This window comes from Agrilus planipennis, unplaced genomic scaffold (genome assembly GCF_000699045.2).
Source record: "Agrilus planipennis isolate EAB-ADULT unplaced genomic scaffold, Apla_2.0 scaffold66, whole genome shotgun sequence".
NCBI lineage: Eukaryota > Metazoa > Arthropoda > Insecta > Coleoptera > Buprestidae > Agrilus > Agrilus planipennis.
Genome location: NW_020438868.1, coordinates 619,164 through 641,780, shown reverse-complemented (window position 1 = coordinate 641,780; position 22,617 = coordinate 619,164). Strand labels below are relative to the sequence as shown.

The following is a 22,617-nucleotide window of genomic DNA, read 5'->3' as shown; positions in this document are numbered from 1 at the left end:
TGCTTCACGCGTTCCATTCGAACTTGGACGAAATATCAGTTGCTATCTTTTCTTTTATGATTATTGCAAATATACACAAATAAATTATAATAAATATATATAGTTTTGAGAGAGAGAGAGGTCTCAATATCAGACGAATCTCTCCAGGAAGTTGCCATGTCATTCATTGGATCGTTGTATATAATCTGGAGGCGATGAACATTCACCCTGTTTATAATAAGCGTGTTGATAGTATCGGTTGCAAATCTTCATCGGTGGACTATAAGTTCCCATGTGTTCCCACTGTTCCACTCACTTATGGACGTCGTACAACCACCGCTGGCCGGATAAGGCGCCTCAAAGGCAACCGCCGCCACGCATCGGTGCTCTTGCTGGCATGTCTGCGCGCCCCGCGATACCGATCTAACGCTACGTTCTTGCTTGGATTATTATACGATATGCGATGAGGAACTCAACTACGGAGGGCAGATATGAATGTTCCAAGTACATTTGCGATCCGACCAGTCGTCCTACCGACTTTACAACTGTGTTATTCCTTGCACCACAACTAAACAACAGAACCATGAGAACGGATCGATGCTGATGATATCGTATACGATACACAACAACGGTTTGCACGATCTTCTTCTTCGATACCGTGTGACTGCGGAACTGACTCCTTTCATGGATTGTACGGTAAAACGTTTCAAACATGAATCCTTAAAATGTGGACTTATGACGTCCTGATGTTGGTCTAAAGGTCGTCGTCGTTTGGGGTTGCTTCCTAACGTTTTACCAGCACGAGTGGTAAGCTTCTTCCGAGTTCCATCCATTTCCGATGCTACATCCAGCATTTGGACCCGAATCAAAACAGAATAAGTTCATCTGCTGGCCACGAAAGTTCACCAATTTGAAATGTTCCAGCTCAGAGTTGATGCAAAACTAATAGATCTGGCAGTTTCATTTTGCAAGCCTTTATATCTTCAAGTGACATACGTATTAGGTTCTATTAACAATTTCTTGGCTCTATAACTTCTGTCGGTACGACGATGTGTCTGGCCGGGTTCCTTCTTCGGTAGCACTGTCGTATAATTCACGGGGCCCCAAGTCAAGAAAGCTCTATATTGAAGCCGTAAGTTTCCATCAGGTCGACAACGAGCGTCACCTAATCAGATTTACGGCCGATTTGTTTGTGCGCTGGCAGTTTGCGTTCGGCTTGTTGAACACTGATGGAAGAACAGGGTTCGCGCGGATTGGCAAACAGCCCTTTTACACTAAAAACAACCGGTACAGGCAAACGATAAACAAGGCGAACGATGGCCAATTTCTCGACAGTTATTGCTTAGTTACTACTTTTCCTACTTAAGCATTAACGTTGAAGTTTCGTTAAGGGTGAATTTGGACGGAACATAAGACGATAGTGCAGGGGTAAAGACCATTTTGTAATATAATAAAATTTCCATACAACTGCATTCAGTCGAAGTCATATTATGGATATCTAATGAAAATGGAAGGTTTCAGAATATGAGCAACTCCTAGGATATTATTACAAAAAACGAAGCATTTGTGATTCTAAGATGAATTTCAGTTAAAATTTTCTTGAGTTTACACCACACAGGGTTTCTCGTAACATTAGTCAATTAGAAAATACTACAAATGGCGCAGTAAACGTCATCTGTAGCACGATGCTACATTTGTTGTATTTTCTAAAACGCACTGTTAAGACAGCAGGTAAAAGTTGGTTTGTGTTCTGTCGGAGCTGCCTGCGACGTGCTGATGAGATCCAAAAAGATCGAAATCGCGATCCGCGTCTGGCAGTATCGACCACTTCGAACTATTTTATTAATCAATTAATTAACTTCAGAGCACATGATGGATTACTTTCATAATTACCGAAAATTTACCAGCAGTTTGGTTCTATCAGGGTGTAAATCTAACGTCGGCGATGGCGGTTATTGTATCGGCAAAATATACATATATATGCATGTGTAGAAGTATATGAAAAACTACGACTAAATAACAAAAGGGATCGGTACCCTAATGGAGATTTATGAACCTATATAAGGAGTAACTAAATTATACAACGATCATAAAAAGCGTTCGCAGTTGAATTGAGGGCACCAGAAATCTAATAAGCGTATGCCCACACCGTCAAAGAAGATCATAAAATTGGAAACGAATTGTTTCCATTGGATAAAGAAACGGTTTATAGTGACAAATTTGTGGATGGATTAAAAATCCAAATAAAAATTGTCGTAATGTTGAAGAGATATCGTCGTTCGCATCTACTAACAGGGTTAAAATTTTCTGCATGAAACGGAAGACTCATTGGCATGTTGTGTGCATTATTATTAATGTTTTTGTTAAATTAACTGCGTACGTAGTATAAAATCCGCCCGCCTCTTGGATCGTGTTCTTCCTAGTTCGTTTAGCTTTAATACCGATTCAGTGAAACGCAGTTGCCGGTCTGGCATACGTCATTAGGCGACATGTTCACGTCTATTCCTCTGCCACCCAGGTCGTCTACTAGCATAGATTTCGTATAATACACGGCCGTTGCATTGAAAATTACAGGAAAACATGTCGGGAATAACAAGGTACGGGTACAGACGCACCGCAAGACGCATACTAAATTATCCGCGCTTTTTGAGACCATGTGCATGTATTATTTATGTATTTATTCAACCGTGTACGAACACACGTTTATCTACATACATATGCCGAAATATACAGGGGTATTTACAGACAAAAACGTTCAGAATTTAATTAGAACATGTTACCGTAGACTACTTTTAAGAAACTGCAAGATATCAATACTATAAATGTACCTATGCATGCCAAGCGCCGTGAAACTCCCTGCCTTAATCTATTCTGAAGTAGTTAGTAAACTGTAGTACCAGCAACTAACTCTTGCTGAAGCTCTAGAATGACATGCCACGCGCGTGGGGAAATTGCCAGCGTTACACCGATAAAATAGGAACTATGACAGGTAACTCGCGTGGTTACTTCCTTCCTTAATCTATTGGGAAGTAGTATCTAAGTTGTAGTAGCAGTAATTAACTCTTGCGGAAACTCCAGACTGACATGCCACACGCATGGGGAAATTGCCACCATTACACCGAGAATATGGGAACTATGATGGGTAGCTCGCTCGGTTACATCCTTCCTTAATCTATGTGGAAGTAGTATCTAAGTTGTACTATTAGTAATTAACACTTGCAGAAGCTCTAGAATGACATGCCACGCGCGTGGGGAAATTGCCAGCATTACACCGATAAAATAGGAACTATGACAGGTAACTCGCGTGGTTACTTCCTTCCTTAATCTATTGGGAAGTAGTATCTAAGTTGTAGTATCAGTAATTAACTCTTGCGGAAACTCCAGACTGACATGCCACACGCATGGGGAAATTGCCGTCATTACAACGAGAATATGGGAACTATGATAGGTAACTCGCTCGGTTACATCCTTCCTTAATCTATATGGAAGTAGTATCTAAGCTGTAGTATCAGTAGTTAACTCTTGCAGAAGCTCTATAATGACATGCCACACGCGTGGGGAAATTGCCAGCATTGCACCGATAAAATGGGAACTATGACAGGTAACACACGCGGTTACATCCTTCCTTAATCTATTGGGAAGTAGATTCTAAGCTGTAGTATCAGTAATTAACTCTTGCAGAAGCTCTAAAATGACATGCCACACGCGTGGTGAAATAGCTAACCTTAAAACCGATAGAATGAGGACAATGATAGGTACGTGGCGCGGTTACTTCCTTAATCTATTCCGAAGTAGTCTGTAAACTGTAGTACTAGTAACTAACTTGCCGAAACTCCAGAATGACATGCCACACGCGTGGGGAAATTGCCAGCATTACACCGATAATAGAGAAACTATGACAAGTAACTCCCTCGGTTACTTCGTTTCTTTATATATTCGGAAATAGTATCTGAGCTATAGTATCAGTAATTAACTCTTTGCAGAAGCTCTAAAATGACATGCCACACGCGTGGTGAAATAGCTAACCTTAAAAGCGATAGAATGAGGACAATGATAGGTACGTGGCGCGGTTACTTCCTTAATCTATACCGGAGTAGTTTGTAAGTCGTAGTACTAGTAACTAACTCTTGCGGAAACTCCAGAATGACATGCCACACGCGTAGCGAAACAGCCAGCCTTACACCGGTAAAATGGGAACAAAGGTACGTCTCGTTGTTACTGCTTTTCTGGTTCTATTCAAAAGTAGTTTGTAAGCTATAGTATCAGTAACTAACTCTCGCAGAAACTCCAGAATGACATACCACGCGCATGGGGAAATTACCGATAATATGGGAACTATGATATGTCACTCGCGCGGTTACTTCCTTAATCTATTTGGAAGTAGTATCTAAGTTGTAATATCAGTAATTATGTTTTGCGGGAACTCCAGAATATCATGCCACTCCTGTGGCGAAATTGTCATTGTTACACCGATGATAAGGGTATCATAATACTAAACTCGCGCTATTCCTCCCTTAATCTATTCGGTAATAATATTAGGCTGTAGTATCAGTAATCAACTCTTGCAGAGGCTCCAGACTGACATGCCACACGCGTGGCGAAATTGAATAGAAACAGTGAATCCATACTTATCTATTGACAAGTCTCTACAGATGGCGTCGATTGTACTACTTGTGGTTATTTATTGAACATTAACTAGTTCATTTTACATTAATTTATTTAGTAGCTTGATTAAATATGTATAGCGGCAGGTAAAAGTACATACACGAAGTGCTAGAGCACCGTTACTCGAAAAGGAAACGCTAAAATGTCAGCGCCTGGACTGACTGCTAAAAACACGATCAGACCACCGCGTGGCTTAACTAATTAATTAATTTATTAGTCGTCCCTCGTTACCTGAATGCAGATTAGAACGTGTTTGGGCAATCACGTCGACAACGATAACGACACTCGATTGTTTGACAATGAGGACGTCTACCCACAAATAAATAAGCTCCATCAACAATAACCATTACCATAAAATTAAATCTAGTAGCCATATCTCACGTAGCACACCCATGGTATGTAAGTAAGTACGGAGGCAGAAAACAGCAAACTGTTTAAGAAAAAGAAAATACGGTTTGGTCAACAAATTCATCATCATCATCATCATCATAAGGTCATCAGTCCTAAGACTGGTTGGACACGTACCTCCACTCTTTCCTATCCTGAGCTAAACTTCGCATTTCCCTAAAACTAGAACAGCCCACATCCTTAACTATTTGCGAACAGTAATCTAATCTAGGTCTACCTCTACCCCTCCTAACTCCTGTTTCTGCCTCTAATATGTCTCTGACTAGACCTTCATGCCTGAGAAGGTGTCCTACCAACCTATCTCGCCTATTTTTTATTGACTTCCATAGAGTCCTCTGTTCTCCTATTCTTTCCAATACCTCTTCATTTCTAACCTTTTCTACCCACGATATCCTCATCATCCGCCTATAACACCACATTTCGAACGCTTCTAACCTTTTCTTTTCCGCCGCTCCCACTGTCCATGTTTCGCACCCGTACAACGCCGTGCTCCAAACATACACCTTTAACAACCTTTTTCGAATTTCTAAATTAACCGTTCGCGAGCATAGAAGTGACTTCTTTTTATTAAAGGCGACACGACCCTGCGCTATCCTCTGCTTTATATCCCTACTACTCCTTCCATCCTCACTTATCTGACTTCCTAGGTATCTAAAATCAGCCACTTCTTCTAATTTTTCGTCTCCTATCTTTATATTCGCTCTTTCCCTACTTTTTCTTCCCTTGCATATCAGTATTTTAGTTTTACTTTTATTTATTTTCATACAGTACTGATCTGTCAGTACCGCTTCCATTTTATTTAAAGCTATCTCTAGGTCCTCCTTGCTAGATGCTAATACTGCTATATCATCTGCAAATCTAAGCATACTAATCTTTTGCCCTTGCACATCTATCCCTACAGTTGTACTGTCTTTAATGATGTTGATGGCGTCTTCGATGTATAAATTAAAAAGTAGCGGTGACAGTGTGCATCCCTGCCTGACTCCCTTCCTAACATTTACTTCTCTACGTTGCATCCCCAGCTCTATAACTGCCTGTTGCTCTTTATACAAACTAAGTATCACTCTTCTATCTTTGTAATTCATACCTACATTATAAAGTCTTTATTTATTAATTAGTAGTAATATTTTAGTATGGGGCATCATCACCATTAAATCTTCAACCGGAGGACCATGAATCTCCTCAATCGTGAGCCACTCTTTACATTTACCTGTTTCTGTTTCTAATATAACTAGTTCTTCATGACCGAGGTGTTCTACCAATCTATCTCACCCTTTACTAACATCTTTCCTTAGGTTTTCTTCCACCTCTCTTCACTACTGTTGTTCTTCTAATAATATAACAATAAATTACTTCTTCATGTCTTACAAGGAGTCATGTCTCTTCTTTTCCTTATTGGGTTCCATAGCGCCTTCATCTTAAAAAATATTTTAGGTTAGTATGACACCTTGGACATGAAAGTCTAGTCAGAGACATATTAGAGGCAGGAACTGGAGTTAGGAGGGGTAGAGGTAGACCTAGATTAGATTACTGTTCGCAAATAGTTCAGGACGTGGGATGTTTTAGTTTTAAGGAAATGCGAAGATTAGCTCAGGATAAGGAAGAGTGGAGGTAGATGTCCAACCAGTCTTAGGACTGAAGACCTTGTGATAATGATGAGGTGATTTGACTGTAATGGGATTCATACTTTGACCGAAAACTAAAATTGAATAATGCAATTCTAACGATAAACAGATGAAATATATCGTTAGTTTTAATGTTTTTATGTTTAAAGCAGCATTTCTGTCATCGCGTTCTGCTAACGTATAAGCAGTTGCCATTAGAACGGTGTAGTTGGTAAAACAAACGCTCCTGTGATTAACAACGTTCCTATTTTCAGATTAAATTATTTGCTGTTCGCGTTCTCGTGAGTTTGCGTTTCAACGAGTTTTATGGGTCTATCAATTTCTCTTCGCGCTACTACTAAATGTCACTTTTACGCATTTCGGAATTGACCAAACATCGGCTACCTCGAGAAGCACCCAAACGATTTTATCCATCCTTCTTTGTTGATAGCTTTTCGTTCCGTTTCGAATTGATCGCTCATAAACATGCCAAGGAACGGGAAAACGTTGGTTCTGATGACTGTTTAAGACGGTATCCTTGTAGGTATTATATGCGTTTGTCCGTGTCCATGACACGACGGTTGCAAAACTCGTAATCCAATAATAGTAGCACTTTTACGCGCCGTCTCCACCATAAAACGCATTAAAATCGATGTTGTTACTTACATGCTAGCTGTCATAAAACATTCGCTTCGAATTCATTTTTGAACCGTATCATTTCGTAATAAAGCGTTCGAAATGTGGTGTTATAAACTAGCAATTCCCAATTTCTGTATTACCCTTTTTGACCCACCTCTTTTTGGCGAAACCCCAGTCGACAAATAGTGAACTGATAATAATTTAATGTTTAAGCCCCCTGTAAGTTGATACAAGCAGAAAAACAGGAACCATGATAACAACCTTCTCAACAACTGCAGGGCATTCATCTTTAAGTTGATTCGAAAGGTTTTTTTAATATCGATCAAGTTTTCATACTCCTACACAGTTAACATTGATGGTTTGATGGCTCTGTACTCAGTAGCTGTCCTGTAACTTCTCTTGAAAATATTCTTTCAAGGATTTTGTGACTAACGGATGTAAAAATTAGTTGTCCAATCCTTCCTCTTGAAAGCTATCTCACTTCCGTGTGTAGAAGAAGGTATGGACGCTGACTTACTATATCATCTTGTGGAACCCCTGCGACCCTTCCGCGGCATAGCTGGGTTCTGCGGAACACCATTTGGGAACCGCTGTAGAGATAGAGAAGATTGGAAATGAGGAAGTATTGGAAAGAGGGCTCTATGAAAGTCAATAAAAAATAAACAAGATGGGTTGGTAGGACACCATGAAAGGCTAGCTAGAGACATATTGAAAGCAGAAACAGGAGTTGTGAGGGTTCGGGGAGATCTAGATTAGATTACCGTTCATAAACAGATAAGTATATGAGATGTTCTGGTTTTATGGAGATGGGAAGATTAGCTAAGGTATCAAAACTAGTGATAATTTTTCACCAAAACCGTTGATAATTTGTTATAAATATTAGTAATGTGTTGTCGAATTGTAAAATACGTTTGGACAACTGTAAATATTTTATGGGTTACAATGAAAATTGACACAGCGACCTGTAAAATATTGTAAAAAGCCGGAAATGCAGTCCTAAATTTTACCACTAACGCTTTCCATCCATTCAGTAAATTGCCAAGCAAACGAGTTTATCGTTGCAAATATAACAATTTCGCCGTCGGGAGCAGTTATTTGTGAAAAACATTTCCATCCGCTCACATTTATAACAATCAAAAGAGCAACGAGGTTGTTAATTCCAATTAAATTTTCATTTAACGGCTTTCGCTGCTTGTTTGTTTTATGGCGGAAGCAAACAAAACGTAATTTTAATAAAATCAGTTTTAATAGTTCTGTGCTTTAATTGTCGCCGTTCTATTGGGTAGCACTATTCGTTCACATTAAAATCCACTCTTTTAAGTACCTAATGCCTTTTTTTCCAGTGACGAATACGTTATAGGTACACACAAATAAATATTTCATAACCATGGCAAAACATTATACGATCGCAGTAGCAGAAAAATGAGTTCTAAACTCAATATTGGTTTGTCAAAAAAAAAACTTTTGGGTGTTGCATTAAGAACATTTAATTCTTTTTGTGTCATTTGCAATTAATCTTAGGATTGTATTTCCACGTGTCTGGAGGTGCTACCCTACTTTACTTTTCTTTAACTCCTTCCCATACTGAGCCAGTCTTCGCTTTTTTCGAGCACCCACGTCCTAAACTATTAGCAAACAATAATTCAGTCTAGGTCTTCCTTTGTTGCCCGTTGTTTTTGTAATACCACGTGTTTTGTAAGATGTGATCATGCCTCACGAATCCTTTCATAACTCATCTATCATCCTTCATATTTCTCACTCATACACAGCCGTGCTTTGGAACGCACCGTTAAGTATCTACCGCTTTTTCTATCTTGAATTATCTGACTTCCTAGACTTTGAAAATCGGCGACTTCCCCTGGTCTTGTGTCTTCCTTTGTCACCCATTATTTCTGTAATACTACCTGTTTCGTAATATGTCATCATGCCTCAGGTATCCTGCAATATTATCCTCTTTTTTTCCTTATACTGTCTCCCACAGTGCCTACTTGTACTCTTTCTCATTGCTTCCACGATTCTAATACTTTCTATCCTCGGAATTTCCGTCACTCATCTATCATCGTTCATATTTCTCACTCATACAGAGCCGGCTTTGGAACGCACCGTTAATAACCTTTTTGGAATATCCAAATTGGCCGTTAAGAAATGATTTTATTTTGTTCGAAGCGAATCGACCAAAGTCTCTACCGCTTTTTCTATCCTGGATTATCTGACATCCTAGACAACGAAAATCGGCGACTGATAGAAGAAGGTTAGAAATGAAGAGGTATTAGAAAGAGTAAGAGAACAGAGGACTCTTTGGAAGTCAGTGAGGAATAAGCGAGATAGGTTAGTAGGACACCTTCTCAGGCATGAAGGTCTAGTCAGAGACATATTGGTGGCAGAAACGGAGGTTAGGAGGGGTAGAGGTAGACCTAGATTAGATTAGTGTTCGCAAATAGTTAAGGATATGGGTTGCTCTAGCTTTAGACTGAGCGGCATGGCCTAGAGGTTTAGACCACTGCTTAGCATTCGGGAGGATGCCGGTTCGATTCCGGGTCCGTCTACCTTGGTCCAAGTTTTTCTGTGGTTTCCTTGGATCACTTAGGCAAATGCTGGGGCAGTAATATTCCATAGATAATCTTTCATTCTCTTCTGTCTTCATTTCGTCTGTCTCAACTTTCTCACCCGAACCACCACCCACCCACCCATTCCCACGACTCCTGAAAGCAGGCTGAAGAGGGCGTTCCGCCCTACCTTCCGGCGTAATCCGGAGGTACTGCCCGCCCACCAGCATTACTGGCTGGTGGGAATGAAACCCCCAAAAAGTTTTTTAAAGAAAAGGGGTCTAGCTTTAGGGAAATGCGAAGATTAGCGCAGGATAGGGAAAGTGGAAGTGCGTGTCCAACCAGTCTTAGGACTGACGACCTCATGATGATGACGATGATGAGTTTGATATTATTTTACGCATTTTTCTGAATCGCACCAATTTCATGCTTTCATGTTTATAGCTCAGTGCTTATACGTATATGACAAATGGCTGTCGAGCACGAACTAACGAACATTTTCAATTAAAAGTAGCCGATAGCACAGGCGATAGAACCGCTGCAACGTTGCATGGTACACACAAGACACGTGATACACATTCGAATAAATACACACGTACACATACGTACACATATCTGGATGTTGTGCGCTCAAACGTACAGCGATAAAACTGGCAAACTAGACCGGTAGTATAAATTGTACTTTTAATTGTGCGCTACATGTAGTATTTTACAAAAACGTGATTGGTGGAAATAATGAAGCCACCGATCATTCCGGGACGACAACGATTAAACCGGCTCATTTCTGTAATTGGTCCATAAACATGCCAATTCTCAATCTTTTGCCTCGTAGCTAGACATTGAGTACGTTACCAGATGGAATGGCTGCAACAACAAAGTCCTTTTGGATCTAATGACCACATTACAGGTCTGACTTTTGCAATTTGCAAAAAAACTAACCGTATCTGGTAATATAAGTAAGGCAACTGAGTTTGATTCAAAAAATGTTTCTGAAATGAAAATGTAGAAAGTAACAAAATAATATTCATAGACCAGCTCAAGATTCCATGTTCTAGTGTACTGTCAGAGAGAAAGCTAAACCCCAAATATCATTTTTAATCGAAACTTGTTAGGTATAATACTCCTTCACCAATTTCAAAGTAGATTGGCAACCCTAAAATGAAGAACTACTTTATTCAATCTTTGACATTAGCTTGCCTTAAGAAGTATGGTATGAACTTCGAGCATTATAGATTTTCTGTCTCTAGATAGGTCGAAATTCCGAAAACATATTTGAATCGAACCACTTTTGAATAACCCTTTAATCAGTAAGATTAGTAAAACCAAATATTCTTTAAGATGATTTTCCACTGTTGTTTACTTCAGTTGATTTACTTTTCTATTTCTATTTTTGATTGGTTGAAGATATGAAAACTCATACCGAAGATCTATCCAGTTACTTCCGAAAAGTGTTAAAAGATAAAGCATGAATATAATTTGCATAATGAATAAGGTTTGTGTAATTTAGTGATTATTCGAACAGCAAATTCTACTGTTAGGTACTAATTCATGATCTTTAAAGCGACTGGAATGCATCATTTTTTATCATCATCATAAAGTCGTCAGTCTTAAGACTGGTTGGGCTAGCACCTCCACTATACTAGAATATTTTTTTAATTATGAAATTGAGGGTGGTTTAAAATAGGATTTATCGTCGATTTTTCACCTTTCGACTTCCCCAGCATGGTACCGTCTCTACCATCCGTCATTCTGCAATCGATCAAAGCAACAAATAAAGGAAAGGCAACAGAAGCCGTTGGCAGATGAAAAGAAGGAGTCGTTAGTTTCGGACGGTAAAGCCGTCAAATCTGCGGAGACAAACAAGAAAACCGACGCGATTTCTACAAACACTTCACACGGGATATCTTCCTTTTCCAATTTCCGTCCGGGTCATCAATTACTCTTCGTTTCCTAACGTCGTCTTCGTCGACGGACTACGGTGTGGCGTCGGGGCGGCGACGTCGGACGATCGTTGGTGCAAAAGTGGATCGTTGAGGCCGCCCTCGGAGTCAGAGGTGCTTTTCACATTTGTTCTGCCATTAATCGTGTCGAGGCGTCGGTAGGAACGTCGCCGTTAGCATCGCCGACATTGTCAGTGATTTATGCTGCTTAGCACTAGCAAGAAGCTAGTCCAATCTTAAACGCAGGTCTACTATTACACTTCTTAGGATTAGTTAATACTTCTTCACTAACATCTGTTATATAGCCACATCTAATTTTAATCAAAAGGGGGTAGATTTTTTCTATTACAGTGATATCTCGAAGTAACCTTGCTCCTATGTTAATTTGCTCGTATCTTAAAGCAATTTTCCACATTGAAATGAATTGAAATACCATTAATCCGTTCCAGATCCAAAAATGCTACCTCCAATTATTTCTGGTACGTGTTTTTGAATAAGACACATTCCCAAGAGCTCTTTTATCTCACTTGTAACTCCTCCAACTCTGGCTCTTCCTCGAAACCAATTTCTTGTAGAAACCCCGAATGCTGCTGCGACTGTAACTGTTGTAATTCCTCGATCGTCAGTTCCTGTGAGTGCTCCTCGACGATCCAGTTCACGTCTCTCTCATCCATTACTAGGCCCATGGATTTCCCGAAGACACTCCACTAGCACTTCTGGTTCTAATCCTTCGAAAGTCTTTTTGGCTATAGACTCGGACCGCAGCTTCTTCCATGCAGAGATCGAGGTCCTCGTTGTAAAACTCGGCCAGGCCTGATCAATAATTCTGAGGCATATCACGACGTTAAAGTGGTCCTTCCAATACTCTCGAGGGTGAGGTTTGTGTTCTCTGCCACCTCAAAACAGCGCCAGAGCTTAGTCTACAGCTTTTTAAAATTAGAAATCACCTGCTGATCCATGGGCCGCAGGATAGGAGTGGTGTTAGATGGTAGATGGAGAACCTTTATAAACTTGAACTCTTCGAGGATGTCATCTTCGAGGTTCGGTGGGTAAATAGGAGCACTGTCGAAGACGAGAAGGGCTTGCATGGGTGGGTTGTTTTCCTGTAGATATTTCTTAACAGGAGGGTCAAAAACTTCGCATCTCAAATATCGCTCGCATTTCAAAACAAAAATTCGCTCGCTCGACAGCTCGTATCTCAAATAACTCGTATGTTAGGGCACTCGTATCTCGAGGTACCACTGTATTATCTTTAATTTGAAATAAATCTCTTATCGTACCAATCTGTTTTTATTACATATTCTTTAGGAAATTCAAACATTTATGATGGACCATCTATCAAGTTTCATATTCTCTAGGCATGACCCTTTATTTCTTCATTTTCAGATTCAATTCATGGACCAGTTGTAAGTGATGGATGGGATATACATAGCTAGGCCGCTGGTAAGTCATTCTCTCATTTTACTGCACATCATGTCCCTTTGCTCTCCTTTAGAGCCCACTTAATTGGCGCTGAATATTTAATAATACCTTGTAGAATCTCTTTCTGAACACAAATCCCTACTTAAGCAACAGCTTTGAGCTTCGGTTTAATTTTTTACCTCACCGCATCTACTCGTTAAATTTTACATGACAAGAGAACGCTGTTATTGAACCGTGCCCCGTAAATCCCCCAACAAAACATTTTACGTTAAGATTCTGCACACATCCCCTTTGAATCTTGCAACCGCCACCCTTGTTCGCTGCTCTTTGTCGCTATTTCACGCCGCACTTTTAACACTTGGTCGATTCATCATACAAAGCTCAACTACAGCCACCATTAAAATCATTAAATTCATTTTAAAAGACAACTGCAGCTTTTCAGTTAAACTGTACCTACAGCAGAGATTAATATTTAATTTTGAAAATCGTCGTGGCTGGTATTTATCGATTTTGTTGATGATATTTTGAAAACTGTTTCATGAAAATGGCATAAGAATTCTCAGAATCAAATTTAAAAAGTACTTTTTAGTAATTTTAAATGCAAAGCTATCCAAATTAAAAAAGAAGTTAAGAATATCTGTAAGATTTATGATGATGATTATTAGGGAAATCCTAATATGTGACTGCAGTTGTGTCCTGTCCAGTTGTTTAGGCCCACTTTTTAACCATTCATTTATCCAACAAAAAACCGCCGCAACAAAATTTTAACGGGCAATTTATATTCTTTTGTTGTGACATGCCTCAACAAAGATAAGAATTAGTTTTATCGCGGTAGTTATCGCATGGTCGGAATGGACCTTTTGAAACTTTTCTTCTGCGTGTAAAGGAAGCAGCTTCGATTAGAGAGATAAATGCGGTTCACCGTCACGTTTGTAGTTTATTTGTTTCCTTTCGGGAACTGAAAACTTAATGTGCGTTCTTTTAAGAAATTATGCCATAAAGGAATTAAATGCTATGCCTTTATATATATATGTATAAAAGTATGTTCGTAATAATTTCATTTGAAGAAAACCCAGGACGTAGAGGTAATTTAGAATGACATGAACCGTAATCTTGAGTTATGACCAACTTTGCAATATCCGAATTAAACGGAAATTGTAAAAAACTTTTTTTTTTCTTTTTAATTGGGGATGGTTCAAGATCTCTTTGATGGATATCAGAGAGGTGGCAATCCATTCGCGTTAAATACTTTCTCATGTGCTAACTAGGCTGGAATTAACTTTTTACGTAGTTGCAAGTTGGTACAAGTGTTACGTCACGAGCGAGGATATGGTGGTTTTCCACGGCCATCTAGATGTGGTAGGCACGAACGTGCGAGCAACAGAGCAGGCGGGAAGCGGCTGCATTAACAACAGCGCACCGGCAGCTGCAGCAGTGCCAACTCCAGTCTCATTAGCGCTTCGTATCTTCCACTTCTTGCTCTCGCAAACACCGCCGTAATCGGCTTGTTAATCAGCCGAGTTAAACGCGAAAGAAAGCGTTAATTACACGTGTGACTGTCTGGTACTGGGAACGGGTTTATTGCTCGTTCGCCAACACTTGGGACAACGGCAATGGTGTTTACTGTGGCGGCACACCTCCATGGTAGCGAGAAGGAGATTTAGAAATACCAACCTGCCAGCTTCTGCTTACACCACCATTCCAACGAGCCCATTTCGTTATTGATTTCACTTTGACTTTCAAATAAGCAACATTATAAAGTGGCATGTTTTCAAAGATTTAACTTTGACATTGAGTTTGTGTTAAGACTCTCTCCTGAATACTATCCCAAGTGGTTTTGGGAAATAAAATAGGAACTTGTTTATTTTCTGGGATGTAAAGGAAAATATCGCCAATTAAAGTCGATAAATTCAGACCGTTTTAATCGTAAGTTGGAGGAATTGCAGGATTGTAAGTAAGGCAAAATACAAAGAATCAAATCGTCAAACACCAAAGGTTGTAATGGTAAGAGTGCTGAGTGCGGGTAGACTACCTGAGGTATTCTGCAAAGTCAGCCGACCACTCTTCAGTTTCTAGAAGAACTGTTGTTGTTCAGGAACAATTAAGTACTTGAGAACCAGAATTGCCCAATACCAAAGGTACTGTTGAAACCTGGATGTGTGAAAGTGAAACATCAACAAGATCAGAAGATGTTAGAGATTGTGGAGTGTGATTTGATTTTCTTTTTTTCTTTCACAGAAAGTCAGAACTATTTCCTCTTATTCACCGCTCAACCACCATGTCCTGCAAGCCTGCAAGGCAAAGAAAACATATTATCATCATCATAATCATAAGGTCGTCAGTGCTAATAAGACTGATTGGACACACACCTCCACTCTTTCCTAGCCACTATCCTGAGCTAATATTCGCATTTCCCTAAAACCAGAACAGCCCACATCCTTAACTATTTGCGAACAGTAATCTAATCTAAGCCTACCTCTATCCCTTCTAACTACCGTTCCTGCCTCTAATGTGTCTCTGACTTGACTTTCATGCCTGAGATGTCCAACCAACCTATGTCGACCATTTCTTATTGACTACCATAGAGTCCTCTGTTCTCCTATTCTTTCTAACACCTCTTCATTTCTAACCTTCTCTATCCAAGGTATCCTCATCATTTGAGAAAATCTAATACACTCGACTAGAAATGCCTTCTGGTGGTTTGTTAGAATATCGTTTTATGATGATGGGTTTTGTAACCTAGCCGTCCATGTCATAAAGTAAATCCGTCGATCTCGTAAAAACGACGATTGATTCGCGCGTCGCGACGTGGTTTCGTCGGCGTCGCGGAGCGAGGCAACGCGGGGACATTTGCAGCGCTTTGCATTTTTACATCGTAGGGCACATAAAACTCGAACTGGCTTTATAGGCTCGTAAATCACCAGGCCGTCGCATCAGAATAAAATATGACATCATATTGGCTACTCGGCCATGGCAGATTCTCGCTGTTTATGGCCCGCTACGGAAATAAGCCGATGTCGTTGACGTTTATGAGGAATGTGTTCCGGCCGACGCCGAACGCCCTCCTATAAATTTCACGTCCGCCTGGAAATCGACAAAAGGTCCTAGATGCCTGTCGCGGCCTCTATGCTGCTACCACGAATCCAAAACGACGCCCAAGTTATTGCCTAGCATTTTTTTATGCAAATGGAATTGCCCCGGATGACGTACGTTTATTTAAAAGTGTGTTGGATTCGTCCGTTTGCTGCCATGTCACGTCGATCCCATTACGGAAATCGAGGACCCGATCTCGCATAGATCATACCCGAAATAATAGAAGACCAGATGAAACGGCCAAAACTCGCAATCCGCTCGTACTAAGGTGACGACAGTTTTATTTCTACAACTCTCACACGAATTTAAAAGACTAACATTTCTCTTCCCAGCATGAGCAATCTGATATCCATCCACCCCCATCATTATCTACTATATCTCTGGTTGAAATACCAACTGAAAAAAACATGCCCATAAAACTAAATCTTCTACTTCCATCAAATAAAACTTTATTATTCATTCAAAAGCTCTTTTGACTCTACATTCTATATTTTATATTTTTTCTCTTTCGGATTTTATGCTCATCGGTAGACAACATTTTTCGATCACAACCAATATGAAACAGTCAATAACTGAGAACTATCAATAAAGGAAAGACCCCGAAGTAAATGTAAAGTGTCTTTTCTATAAGGGCTTTGGTCATACTGACAGTTACCTACGAACGTTTACGTTACCTACATTTTTTCTTTCTCTATTCGTGCCAATTCACGCCCAGGACCGGCTTTGGATTGTAAATTGTATTTTTCTTAAAAATATAGTTTTGTCCTTAATCACGCTACTGAACTCACCATTCGATTCCTTTTGGTATCTAGTTATACCCTCCAAAGCTTCACACTTATTTCTGTTACACCCTGTATAATATTAATAATAATTGTTAACGCAATTAAGATTGTCCTTTTTTTAAATGTCTGTGCTTATCGTCCTTCCTAATAATATTTGTTAGACAATCGCCCCTCTTCTATCAGACTTGGATTAGATGCATATACATTTAATGTATGGATTTGGAGCATTTAGCTCTTCGTCAGTATAAAGATAGATGTAAAATCTACTTAATCAAAGTGGCCGTTGGTTCGTCCCTCTTCACGTAACGGAACGTCATCAATATTTCGGACACAAGAGGCGTTTCGTTCGGATCTTCTGTCAGTGTTCATTTTGACAGATCAAAGGCAGGACGCTGTTAGCAGGAACGAACCCTATCCCTGTAATAATGTACACAAGCTCCATTTCGAGTGGTGCGAAGATTTATGATGGCTTTTATCCGGCCGCTCTTCTTCATCTGGGTCGTCAGCGGTAATGTCGTGTAAGGGGGTGGAAATGTATGATGAATGGCCCGCCAGCCGGTACTAGCCTGGTACGATTAAATTGCTCGTAACGAACAGTTGGTGACCAACAACATATTACAACAGTTTTGATCATCTTCAGAACATATAGTTTCCTTTGTGGATATTGGAAAGGTCAAAATTCATCAGTGTTCCGTTATAGAAATTGATTTTGACTCTGTCTAAAATTAATTCGTTCAAAATAATTATCAGAACACTAAATAAGAAGGGTGTTCAAAGTAATATAAATAAAAAAATAAAGAATCCGCATTTGTTCTACGGTGCAGTAGAGATAATTTTGAAAATGCCACCCCTGCCATTCTGTGTGTGTAAGAAGTCGTAAATAACATTGAGAAACAAATCGTGCTGCTTCTTCTCTCTGTGATATTGCAGGTAGAAGAGAAGACGAAGAACGGGAAAAAAAGTGAACACTTGTTCTTGGTCGTGTTTCTCACTATCGCCATCGATCGCTATCGAATGACTTATGGCTCCTTCCGTGCTGTCGGTGCACCCTTCAACTGTAACATATTGGACGATCTCATCGCAAGAGTTGGCCCATAAATTCCGGTCGCCGCACACTATTTTCCCCAGTTTCTCGGATCCGTCGCGCGTTGATTTACATTTTCTATCAGGGCGCGAAGAAGTCCATCAATTTCGCGCATGTCCCATCAAATGGGCCGTATTTCTCCTTAAATTGCTTCTCCAAACAGCCGCTCTGTCTGCAATAGTCAACGAAGGGTCGAAGAGACAATCTACAGTCCTGCACGATTTTACGACCGAAAACGTTTGTCATGTTGATTCCTAATTGCTTCTCTCCATGTCAACACTGACTCATCAATTGTTTTAAGATATATATCATGTTTTGGCCCAGTTATGGAGATGTCAAATGAATTCAAATGAAGTAGGAATTTGTTGTCTTCAATTTCACGTTACCAATGTCAAAATGAGAGGAGTGTAATACTTTTAGGTGTCACATAAGTGGTGACAAACTTTGTTCCATTTTTATATTGTTCTGTTACTTGGAGCGTAATTTTTTACCGCGTAGACACCAGGAGTGTGTTAAGTGGAATCCTCGAGAATTGTTTGACATCTGAGGGTATAATTTACAACTGTTGGAGTAAGAACAATTCAAGTGCCAATAATAAAGGTCCCGTTGCACCGCAAGCAATGAAATTCAGCTCCGGGAGGCCCCGTTAAACGGCGGAACTCTACCCCTAATAACACTCTTCTTCTTCACCGCTAACCCATTGTTCGCTATTTCAAAATGACATAATAACAAGGAGTCTTTTGTGTGCTCGAGCCCTAGGTGGAAGCGCGTTAGGCCACAACCTATTATTGTCGAGTTTTCTAAGGTGTGGACTACACTAATATTAAATGCGGTGGTTACTGTTACCACGGGTCTTGACATAGAGCACCCGTTATTATGCACTGAGAACACAAAAGCAAGGGTTACGTCTCCGTACTTTGAAAAGAAACATGTGAACATGTGGTACTTGTATTTAATATCAACAATTTAGACTCTCAGAAATACCTAATGACTAGTTTTAATCCAGCTATACATATAATAATTGATATCAACACACCACTCTCGTGAGTGATACATATTAGATGATAAATGTCATATGACGAAGAAAAATTGCAAACTTCATCGGATCATCATGAAGGGCGTAGGTCAGTTGAGCACCGAATACAGGTACCTAGTCTTTGCACGATACATATACATAATGACAAATAACTCAATTGTCTATCTAAAAATTCCCAACTGGACCACTCTGAAACAAAAATACATGATGACTGTAAGAGTCAAAGCATTCTCTCTGGGTAATACATTTATTGGGCACGTTCTTTACCTACCTATTGAGGAGCCCTTTTTCTCTGTAAATATGTTGAGTTTTATGTATATCTATACCAACAAAATTTTGATATACAATAGTTCTGGTAATAACAACAGCAATTAAACTATGACTCCCACACAGCAGTCAGCCTACATTGGTTCCGAATTAAAAGATAAGCTTTAGGGGATCCCTACAAGTATTTGATAGTTAGCAGTTAAAATTTTACAACTGGACCATTCCAATCATGAGGATCCTCATAAGTTCATTGTAACTCATAAGATTTAAACTTGCCAATATCAGTCAACCAAAGAGGGTGAGTTTTCCAGTATTTATTCAACTTAATAAGGAAGAATCCTTGCCACTATTCGATAGTTAGCAGTTAAAATTTTACAACTGGGCGATTCCAATCATCAGGATTCTCCTGACTTCTTTGAAACTCATGAGATGTAGGCTTGCCATTTTCAGTCAACCAATGAAGGCGAGTTTTGCGGTATTTATTCAACTTAATAAGGAAGAATCCTTGCCACTATTCGATAGTTAGCAGTTAAAATTTTACAACTGGGCGATTCCAATCATCAGGATTCTCCTGACTTCTTTGAAACTCATGAGATGTAGGCTTGCCATTTTCAGTCAACCAATGAAGGCGAGTTTTGCGGTATTTATTCAACTTAATAAGGAAGAATCCTTGCCACTATTCGATAGTTAGCAGTTAAAATTTTACAACTGGGCGATTCCAATCATCAGGATTCTCCTGACTTCTTTGAAACTCATGAGATGTAGGCTTGCCATTTTCAGTCAACCAATGAAGGCGAGTTTTGCGGTATTTATTCAACTTAATAAGGAAGAATCCTTGCCACTATTCGATAGTTAGCAGTTAAAATTTTACAACTGGGCGATTCCAATCATCAGGATTCTCCTGACTTCTTTGAAACTCATGAGATGTAGGCTTGCCATTTTCAGTCAACCAATGAAGGCGAGTTTTGCGGTATTTATTCAACTTAATAAGGAAGAATCCTTGCCACTATTCGATAGTTAGCAGTTAAAATTTTACAACTGGGCGATTCCAATCATCAGGATTCTCCTGACTTCTTTGAAACTCATGAGATGTAGGCTTGCCATTTTCAGTCAACCAATGAAGGCGAGTTTTGCGGTATTTATTCAACTTAATAAGGAAGAATCCTTGCCACTATTCGATAGTTAGCAGTTAAAATTTTACAACTGGGCGATTCCAATCATCAGGATTCTCCTGACTTCTTTGAAACTCATGAGATGTAGGCTTGCCATTTTCAGTCAACCAATGAAGGCGAGTTTTGCGGTATTTATTCAACTTAATAAGGAAGAATCCTTGCCACTATTCGATAGTTAGCAGTTAAAATTTTACAACTGGGCGATTCCAATCATCAGGATTCTCCTGACTTCTTTGAAACTCATGAGATGTAGGCTTGCCATTTTCAGTCAACCAATGAAGGCGAGTTTTGCGGTATTTATTCAACTTAATAAGGAAGAATCCTTGCCACTATTCGATAGTTAGCAGTTAAAATTTTACAACTGGGCGATTCCAATCATCAGGATTCTCCTGACTTCTTTGAAACTCATGAGATGTAGGCTTGCCATTTTCAGTCAACCAATGAAGGCGAGTTTTGCGGTATTTATTCAACTTAATAAGGAAGAATCCTTGCCACTATTCGATAGTTAGCAGTTAAAATTTTACAACTGGGCGATTCCAATCATCAGGATTCTCCTGACTTCTTTGAAACTCATGAGATGTAGGCTTGCCATTTTCAGTCAACCAATGAAGGCGAGTTTTGCGGTATTTATTCAACTTAATAAGGAAGAATCCTTGCCACTATTCGATAGTTAGCAGTTAAAATTTTACAACTGGGCGATTCCAATCATCAGGATTCTCCTGACTTCTTTGAAACTCATGAGATGTAGGCTTGCCATTTTCAGTCAACCAATGAAGGCGAGTTTTGCGGTATTTATTCAACTTAATAAGGAAGAATCCTTGCCACTATTCGATAGTTAGCAGTTAAAATTTTACAACTGGGCGATTCCAATCATCAGGATTCTCCTGACTTCTTTGAAACTCATGAGATGTAGGCTTGCCATTTTCAGTCAACCAATGAAGGCGAGTTTTGCGGTATTTATTCAACTTAATAAGGAAGAATCCTTGCCACTNTTGTTTTAAGAAATTGCTAAACATTTTCGTCTAGTACTGTACAGTTCTAGCCGATCTCCTAAGACCGCCCATCGAGAGCTCTGCTCGTTCAAGCTTGTTCCAACTATTTCTGTTTCTATTCTTTCTATCTTCGCGCAGATTTTTTCAAGGTCACAATTCTAACAAATTGAAATGGGCTGTAAATTGTTTTTCTAATGGCTGACGTAGTATGCGCTTTCCCGTCTCATTTCTGTGAATCCAAGCTTTAGCTGGGTTTTTGGACATATTCAGAGCTTTTATAAATCTCACTGTAACCTATAAAAATTGTTCCAATTGTTAATTTTGTTTTTGTATGACAACTTCTAGCTCTCATTCCCAATCAAGGAAATCCAAGAACATTGGGCTGAGTTTTTCCGGAGCAATTGTTTGGTTCTTAGCTTTAGCAAAGTGGCGCTCGAGTTTTATATAATTTTTTGGATTTTTTAATATTCTTTCAATAAACAAAAAGAAGTACTTGTGGTTTGTCGTTAAAAAATTCACCTTCTTCTCCATGCTGCAGTTTTCTTAGACTGTGAATCACCGATTCCTGAATTCATCATTGTTCAATTCTGTACATTCCTATTCAGTTCAATCCACTTATTTCCTCTTTCATCGCATCATATAGAATATTATTTTCTTGTGTATACCAATTGTGGTTTTATCACCCGTTTCTTCCTGTATGCATATATTTTCTCATTTTCCTGTAACGTTCTCATTTACAGTATTCGTCTTCCTGACTGTCATTCCTCTAATTCTCCTTATTTTGTTTTGAACCGATATGTCATTCTAGGATCTGTTTAACAAAAAATATCTCATAGAGAAGATTACCCGGTGTTATGACGTATTAGTCCTAGTTTAATTTGATCTCATTAGCTGAACTCACTTATAAGTATCNTAAGGAAGAATCCTTGCCACTATTCGATAGTTAGCAGTTAAAATTTTACAACTGGGCGATTCCAATCATCAGGAT

The 22,617-nt window shown here is 39.4% G+C and overlaps 1 long non-coding RNA gene across 1 annotated transcript in view; it reads left to right on the top strand.

The window, feature by feature from the left end:
• Nucleotides 1-22,617, top strand: part of LOC108734716 — a 169,422-nt gene that overhangs the window by 14,267 nt on the left and 132,538 nt on the right. Inside the window, exon 2 of the long non-coding RNA XR_001937426.1 lies at nt 13,168-13,224. This is a non-coding gene — a long non-coding RNA (uncharacterized LOC108734716). The remainder of the gene's footprint in view (nt 1-13,167; nt 13,225-22,617) is intronic.